Genomic DNA, 9,941 nt, shown 5'->3' with positions numbered 1-9,941 from the left:
AATAAAGGCATTCTAACAGGGATAAGGCAATATCCAATTGTGGCTTTAATTTGCATTTTCCTGATGCTTAGTGATTTTAAGCATCTTTTCACATGTTAGTCACTTGTCTATCTTCTTTTGAAAAACTTCTGCTCATGTCTTTTTCCTACTTTTTCATGGGGTTGTTTATTCTTGCTGATTTGACCAAGTTCTCCATAGATTCTTGATATTAGCCCTTTATCACATGTGTAGATTGAGAATATTTTCTCCCATTCCATAGGTTGTCTATTTGCTCTGTTGATTATTTCCTTACCTGTGCAGAAGCTTTTTTAATTTAATCAACTCACATTTGTTTATTTTTGTTGCTGCTATAATTGGGGTCTAGTCATAAACTCTTTGCCTAGACCAATGTTTAGAAGATGGTTTTTTTGTACTTTTTCATCTAGAATTCTTATGGTTACACACCTTACTTTTAAGTCTTTTATCCATCTGGAATTAATTTTTGTGAGTGATGAGAGATAGGTATTCTGTTTCACTCTTCTGTATGTGGCTATCCAGTTTCCCCAGCACCATTTGTTGAACAGGACTTCTTTTTCCCAGCGTGTTGTTGTCTTCTTTGTCATAGTTCAGTTGGCTGTGGGTAGGTCATTTAATTTCTGGATTCCATATTCTGGTCCATTGGTCTATGTCTCTATTTTTATATGAATACCATTCTGTTTGGTTACTATAACCTTGTAGTATAGTTTGAAGTCTGGTAATGTGATGTCTCCAGATTTACTATTTTTTGCTTAGGATTGCTTTAGATATTCAGGCTCTTTACTTCTTGTCCATTTTCTTGTTTCAAATGAAGTATAGAATTTTTAGTTTCTAGATTTGTGAAATATGCCATTGGTGTTTTGATGGGGATTGCACTGAATCTGTAAAGCACTTTGGGTAGTATGGACATTTTAACATTGTTAATTCTACCAATCCATGATCATGATATGTTTCTCCATTTGTTTGGGTCATCTGTAATTTCTTTCCTCAGTGTTTCATGGTTTTTCTTGTAGAGATCCTTAGCCCAGTTGGTTAAGTATATTGCTAGGTATTTTATTTTCTTTGTAGCCATTGTGAATGGTGTTGAGTCTTTGATTTGACTCTCAGCTTGAATATTTTTGGTGTATAGGAATGCTACTGATTTGTGTAAATTGATTTTATCAATTCCAGGAAGCATTTCGGGTTTTCTAGACACAAGATCATATTATCAGTGAAAAGTAATAGTTTGATCTCCTCTTTCCTGATTTGGATACTCTTTATTTCTTTCTCTTGCCTGATTGGTCTGACTCAGTCTTCCAGCACTGTGTTGAATAGAAGTAGTGACCTTGGGCACATTTGTCTTCTTCCAGTTCTTGGTAGGAATGCTTTCAACTTTCCCCTGCTCAGTACGATGTTGGCTGTGGGTTTATCATACATAGCTTTTATAATTTTGACACACATTCCTTCTATGTCTAGTTTGTTGAACATTTTTATCATGAAAGGGTGCTGTATTCAATACTTTTTATGCATCTATTGAAATGATCATATGGTTCTTGTTTTTGCTTCTGTTTATGTGGTGAATCACATTTATTGATTTACATATATTCAACTATCCTTGCATCTGTGGAATGAAGCCCACTTTGTCATGGTGGATTTTTTTTTTTTTTTGATGTGCTGTCGAATTTGGTTTGCTAGTATTTTATTGCAGACTTTTGCATCTGTATTCATAAGGGAAATTGGTCTTTAGGTTTCTTTGTTATGTCCTTTCCTGGCTTTGGTATCAAGGTGATATTGGCTTTGTAGAATAATTCAGGGAGGATTCTCTTCTTAATGTTATTGAATAATTTCCGCAGTATGGGTAGCAGTTATTCTTCATATTAATAGTTCTGGTAGAATTTGGCTGTGAACCCATCTTGTCCGGGGCTATTTTTTGTTGGAAGAATTTTTATTATTGCTTCAATCTTACTGCTTATTTTTTGTCTGTTCAGGAGTTCTATTTCTTCCTGATTGAGTCTTAGGAGGTTGTGAGTTTCCAGGAATTTGTCCATTTCCTCTATGTTTTCTAGTTGATGTGCATGGAGAGTTTCCTATTATTTGTGGATGATGTTTTTATTTCTTTACTATCAGTTGTAATATATCCTTGTGATGTCAGGAGTTTGAGGTCTAGTTGACCTCTTTTGAACAATTCATTTTTGTAGAAAATGTATATCATGAGACAACTTTACTTTAATCATGGATATTTAACCTTCATAATATTTTTTTGAAATTTACTTCAGAAATTATAAATCTTTCAAATTCAGCTGGCTTCCTTAGCATTTAGAAACTATTTTATTTGGCTGCTGCTATACAATAATGTATTAGTTAATTCAAATTTAATGCAGGATATTCTTTCCCATGAAGAAACAATCACTGCTTTTACTTCAGCTCAGCCCAGCAGTTCAATTACTGATATTTCCTCACTCTACCACATTTTCCAGATTTTAGATGATTATCTTTCACTCTTATTTCTGCTTATCTTTGAGAAATACATTTTATATTTCATATCAGCATTATATATGGTTTTAGCAAAACCATTCATGTCTGAGCTAAATTAAGCTATATTTTTGGTTGTACTACATCCTTTAAAAACTTAAAATGAGATAAATGATTGACTAAGCAAGTCATAGTTTGATGTTTACACACACACACACATTTATATGTATTCTTCATATTTCCAATGTCATGATAATTTTCCAATGTTTGAAAACAATTTTAAGGTTGATCAAATCAGAAGTTTAAAATATACCTTTTGAAAAAATGCAAAGAGAAACTGTTTTCATGATAAATACTTTTGTTCTCTCAGTGATGGCAGAAAATTTTCTGTTGGTCAGTGCTGACATCAGAGGTATATGAGTATATATGCTATATGAGTATAACTCTATTCTCTGATTAGAAAAGTATCTTGTGAGTATCCCTAATCTCAATAGTGTGACATTCATTTAACAATTTAGTTCTTTCAGGGTTTTATTAATACTTAGTGTAATAATGGAAAAATATAAGACAATGATGAGCTGATCAATAAAGGCCAGTGTTTTAACAAATAGCACATATAACAAATAGCACATTTTTTGTTGTTCCTAATTATAAATAAAATCATGCATTGTACTTAGAAGTAAATTTCTTAGAAGAAAGTTAAATTTAAGTTTGTGATTTCTTTAAAAAAACAAAAACAGTATAAATATAATTTCCATCTTCCTGCTCCTTACTTCAAGCAAATATAAAGAAAATAACATCATACTCTCATTATTTTCCCTAAAACAATCTATAGTAATTTTATTTTATAATTCTCTTTTTTCTCATATCAGGAAAATGCTTGTTTTTTTTGACTTTCATTATTTTCTGTCATCAAATATTTATTTACCATTCACTATGTGCCTCGTTCTATGCAAAGCACTGACCCTAATATGTGTGTTTGACTATCAAGTTCATATATATACATACTTTCCTAAGGAAAATAAAAGGAAATACCACCACTAACAACAAAAATATATGAAATCTTCTAATAAAAACTAGACAATCTAAATTTCTAAAAGAATAATTTTTATTTCTATATTTTATTTGCTATCTTTGTTTTCTAGTCATTGGCTGTTTCTTTGCATAAAAAAAGACTATCTGTGAATTAAAGGAAGGAGGCTAAATAATGTTGACTATGACCACTTTAAAGGTGAATCTAGGATCTTTAAATTTTGTATAGACCAGAAAAACAGAGTTTCTTTCACTGCTGAGGTAACATTATACAAATTTCTGTAAGGACCTGCGTATGTCACTGAGTAAATTATCTGTCCATATCGCTATTTTTCTCTTGCCTACTTATGATTCACAACAGGGTGGATGGCTCTACTTACGGACTAAAGTTGAGGATCATGAGTGTGCAGGAATGAATTAATGCTTATATTTTCTCAGTCCATTTCAAATTAATGTCATATGGAATGGTCAGGAGAGATTTCACCCTCTCTTTTATGGCTGTCCTCCTGTTGAATGAGTTCTGTTAAATGATCCCTGTAAGAGACATCCTTCATTCCTGGCTCACAAAAATTGAGTTCTGAAGAGTGTTGTTTTTAGTGTATGGAATTCAACAGATGGTACCAAATAGCCAATATTTTAAACAACTTCCTGAGGGTAGATTTCCAGCAGAGCCTCCCCTCAACCTCATTGTAATCTGTCTTCAATGTGTGTTCATTCATTTTAACACTATCATGTGAGCTGCATTCATGTTCCCTAGGAGATGTAAGTGCACATGAGCAAATCTAGAGCTTGCACATGAGTTTAATAAAGGGTACTCTTCTGCTTATGTTGTCTTTAAACAATGTCTTTTTTTTTTTAATGATTGTGTTCCATTTTAAATTCAAAATGGTAACTATTTATCTTCTTAAAATTCAACTCGCCAAGGATAAATTATAGATAGCAATTTTTTCTTAGCTATCAACAAGATCTTTGACAGACACCCTTATCTTTGTTGTCAGGCTGAAACGTTCCATTCTGCAACAGGGAGAAAACATTCTTCACACAGTGCTTATGAATTTCTGAAGTCTTTATTGGTATCCTGCACACCTTCACACTTCCACAAGAAGAAAAAGTAGATTTATATTAGAAACTGTATTGAAAAATATCCCCTTCAAATGCACTCAAAGGACTTTCTAGTTGTTTTATTGCTATTCCAGAATACCTCCATGTCACTGAAATAACTTGAACTAAGCAAGGTAGACACTTTTCTAAATTTGTGGGAGGCTACCTTGAAAAAGATGATGGGAAAATAAATAGGCTATATTCTGCTGTTGTTATTCATGTTAGAGTTAGCACCTTCTCATAGTAAGTTACTGCTAAGTAGGAGTAAATATCTGAGCAGCAGTAAAAGATGAGCACCTACCATATATCTGTAACCAGCAATCCCACACTTTCAATTCCAATACAAGGTCAACAGGGCCAAATACACAGATATTCACACTTTATTTATAAAATACATAGAAAAATTTTAGTAGACAATATGTTGATGCCATATTAAATAAAATGAAGTTTTATACTATGTTTAAAATATTAGTATAGCTAGGAGTTGCTTCCAACAAGAAATGCTGATTTGAAAACTTATGGGAGATATTACATCATATTAAAATTAAGATGAATAATTAGAAGTACTTAAATATTTTCAAATGTACTACCCATTTCCATACCTGAGGCCTTATAAGGCCTTATAAGGCCTTTTTCTGGATATTCTACTCTGGAAAAAAGATAGCTACAGCAGGATTTGCTTATGTATGTATCCATTATTCACTAAACTACATACATGCATGAGACAGAATGCTCTAAAATAAGCACACAGTCTCAAACTCATATGACCAAACATCATATACATACATCTAGTCTACAACATATACGCCAGGAACCATCCTTTAAAAAAAAACACAATAAAATCAATTTCATTTGATCATTACTAGAGTTTTGGCTTTCTGCAGCAGGTGAGGGGCATAGTAGAAATGACTAGGGGCTGCTGGTTACAGATCTGATGGATAAAGTTTTGATGATCTGAAACTTTTGTGTTTCATAAATCAAAGGGGAGATTTATATTGGTTTAATATTCATTGAATTATTCCACCTCATCTTGCCTCAAAATTTCCTTTGGCTTAAAGGAAATAACATGATAACTGTATCTGATTGGGAATGTCTGCCAAACTTTTGTCTTTTGGAAGGGAGAAAAAATAATAGACCAGGACTGGATCCAATAGTGAAATAGAGAAAGTTGGTTCTTAGTGAGCTTCTCTCTGTGTTCCTTGATCAATGCCCTGATCTTTTCCTGGCTTCTTATCATGCCAGTGTACCGGGTCAAGAGGACTTTTCGATAAAAGGAACTAGAAATAATGCCAGGAGAGAGGAAGCAGGGCACATTGGTCATTTGGATGTTTAGGAAGTAAGGCTGAAGCCATGGAGAATCATAAAGTTATCAAAAACCCATTCCAAGTAATAATAGTAGCAAATGCTTCCACATAGCTTATTACTTGGCAGGCAGCATACCAACTGCTTTACATATATTAACTCATTTAATACAAATGACTACCCTATGATAGTACTATTATTTTCATCCACATTTTATAAGTGAGAGAAACAATGGAGTAGTTAACTAACCCATGCATGGAATAGATGGAAGAATTAGAGCCCTGAGCTTGCACTCTGTTGCCTCCCATGACAAGGGGCTTGGTCAATACCAACATAAACATCACTGCAAAGAACATGACCAGACAAATGGTCAGCAACAAGGAAGTTGATTTCCTTATGAGATAGAAAAACAAAATAAAACTATGGTATTGAGAGCATAAATAGAAAGAAAACATATAATCCTGTAAGCACAGTGCCTGCCACAAAGTAAACACTAAGTATCTGTTGAAACAATAGCAAATGAAAAAAAAATGATCATAGAGAGAGGATTTTGGAATGAGGTCACTGCTTTCTCTCTCATTTCCAACCATGGTACTCTCACCCCATGAGGACCGATCCTATATAATAGATCTTCAGGGAATTGCACACCTCTGTGTCTGGAGACCAGGAAGTCGGGCAGAAAAGAGACCACTTCCCAGGAGTCCTTTCCATTTGCATCCACTAATATTCCTACTATATGCTAGAATCAGTAGCTCTATAGATATTTCCCTGGGATCTCCAGATGCCCAGCATTATCCTATTAATCTTTACTCTTCAGAAACAGTCAAGTGTCTACTGCACCGCTGCCATGTGCCATGCCCTACTCTGGAGGATGAGAATAGAGCTTTTAACACGACAGACAGAATCCTACCCTTGTACTCTTTCTTTTACTGGGGAGATATACACAGTTAAGGAAGAAAGGAAGAAAGAAAAGAAAGAAGGAAAGGAGGAAAAAGGAAGGAAGGAATTAATTAAATGTTTTCATACTGGTAATTTTCTGTGAATGAGATAAGTACAAGTGATAGTAATGGGAAGTTGGGAGACCCCTTTAGGCAGGTAATTTAAGAAGGCCTTTCTGAAGGGGTAATATTTAACATCAGTCCTGATTTTCAGAAATAGTCATCTATTGATCTTGAAGAAGAGGTTTCCATAAAGAATGGAAATAGTACATGCAAAGGCCTTTTATACTGAATAATGTTTTCAGACTCCCTAGCATATTTAGAATATTCTTGCTCTGATGGTAAATTTCAAACTAATGAGTCCAGTCTTCTAGTCCAGACTCATTTGTAATCCAGAAAATCGCTTTCCTAGCCTCCTCTGCATGCAGACATAAGCAAGAGACCAAGGCTCTACCAACCCCAGACACATGCACAGGAAAATTTGGTTCAGAAGTGCTCACAATGTATGCAATGTATCAAAACACTACATTATATGCCACAAATATATACAGTATGATTTTTCAATTAGAAATAAAGTAAAATTTAAAAAATATTTAAATGGACTCAAGGAAACATGCTCTGCCTGGGATCTTCATTTTGCAGTGAGGTTTGTAGCTGAGCTGCCCAGCTTGAGGGACAGTGTTAGTTGCCAGGCTGAGTTTCTGCTATAATGTGGCAACAACGCTAGCCTGAGTTGCTGCTACCATTTAGTACAATTTCTGGCAGCAGTGAAAATGGCAATATCAGTTGCGATTTCCTCATTACGTCAGTTATCTGGCACAGTATTTAGTACTGTTTTTCAAAGCTTAGAGTCAATCCTATTTCTCCAGTTTGTCTAACAATCTGTGAGCTCAATATCATTTTCTGTTTAATTCATCAGAGTCAGATTCCACTGCTTATTAATAAAAATCCTCACTGATAAACTTTGGATGTCTTTCAGGAGCAAACTAAATGCCAGTGTGGCTTCAGGTTTCTCTCTTGCCAGAGTTTCCTACCTAGTAATGTCTTTTCCTATAATTATTCATAATATGACTTTACTTTTCCATCTTTCCTTTTTCCTAGATTTTTTTCAAGTCTTTTATCCCCTAAGTGTAACTCAGATGGATGTTAAGAAAACAAAATTGAAAAAAACAAAAACAAAAAAACTTCCACCAAATATCTTTCTAGTTTTTTATTTTTATTTATTTATTTATTTTCATTTCCTAGGTACAGTTCTGCTACTAACCTGTTCTAAAATACCTGCACTGTCTTCTGTACTGATCTCTTTTGGCTGCATCTTTCCTTAAATTATGCCTTTATTTGGCATTTCTTTCATCCTGATTTGTAGTATACAGCTAAGGCATCAAATGTCTATCTTCCTGATCAAAGCCAGAAAACACAGTGGCTTTAGAAAGTGACTGGCCTTAGTTGAATTCCCCCTAAGCTTATGACTCAAAGCCCATCAGTTTCTCTCCTACACACCACAAGTGACCCAGGTCTCTCTTTTCCTAGAATAGCATTCACCCATATGAGCTCCTGAACTTACAGATACAAGATCTAAAGAATGGCCTCAAAGTCTGTTCGTTTCCCAAAATACTACCTCAAGCCAGAAATGTCTGGTTTAGGTGTTTTTAAAGAAAGTTATCAGAAATGAATTGTATTCATATATTGCACTACTTACCATTAATGTTTATTTACCACAGAGCAAAATAACAACTATTTTTAGAAATACATGTACAGGATTAACTTTGTTGAACTTTTTCTTGGAATGAAATTCCAAATGCAGTCATGTTGCTTATCTAGCAAAGCCATGGGCTCAAATATTTAAAAATGGTTTGATGGATACCAATTTTTGGAACTGTGTCAGGAACAGAATTTAGATAAATATCAGTTTTTACAGAATGCTAAAAAGGGTTATTTTCAAACATTTTAAGCAGCGATCCACGGTAAAACACATTTGATTTTGCATCTCCATATAGGCAAAGCTTTAAATACTTATATACATATATGACAGAGACACAGGACAATTTTTAAAAAGTTTCATAAAAACATTGTTATCCTCACAATATAGAATTAAGTTGATATTTTGCATTGTTTCCACTTAGCAAAAAATGATCATTACTATTTAATTCACTCAAAACACATTAGTAGAGTCATGCCCTGCAACCTAAAAACCCTACTTTACACTGTTACTGGTATAGTATGTGTTATATCTATTTTCAGAGTGGCTAAAGAACCAAACTTTCTCATGATTCTATAGGAAAGAAAATGTTTTCCAAGTTCTAAACAATCAATTTGCAAACAAATTTCAGAACTCAGTTCATTTGGCTATACTTCAAAATGTCCATTTTTTTGACTGGCAAATATCCATAGCTCTACATTACCCATACTTATAGAGTAACTCAAAACAGAAGCTTTAAACTACTCTATACAGTGTCATCCTAAGGTTAAATAACCGTATGCATCTCTGTTCACACTCAACATTTCTTTTCTGAGGTTAAAAAGCAGAGAGAAAGTTAAATTCAACATCTGTGGGTACACTGCAGGATATAAAGAAACATTGTAGGAAGATCTTTTTACAAATTCACTTACTTCTAAAATGTGACAATTTATTTTCAAATAGCAATTTGAATCACATTTAATGACATTTTCCCACTATTTGAACCTACTATCAGCAGCAAAGGAGCTAAAAAACCATTTGTTTTCATGTATACCATATTCTTTCAGTAAGCTTTGTGAAATGCTCATTAAAAGTCTCACATGTTTAGAGAAAACAGTGCATTAATAGGAATGCAATTAAGTACTTAGTGCCTTTGTCATTTAAAGTAAGTTAACCAGATGGCACAAAATCCTCCAAAAGAGATTTTAAACAAACAATGGAGATTTAATTAATATGCACCAGTTAACTCATTAAATATATAGCAACTAGCTCATTAAACTTAAGGTAAATACTTATTTGAGATGAATTGTCTATTTCTTTCTACATTTATCTTCATTTTACTTGACTGGTCATGTGATAAATGGTGATTTTTGAAAGCTAAACATTTTAAAGTGCACAAGTCTTGTACTTCTCATATTGTTTTC

The sequence above is a fragment of the Microcebus murinus genome, chromosome 3 (assembly GCF_040939455.1).
Source record: "Microcebus murinus isolate Inina chromosome 3, M.murinus_Inina_mat1.0, whole genome shotgun sequence".
Taxonomy (NCBI): domain Eukaryota; kingdom Metazoa; phylum Chordata; class Mammalia; order Primates; family Cheirogaleidae; genus Microcebus; species Microcebus murinus.
This window is presented reverse-complemented; position numbering follows the sequence as displayed.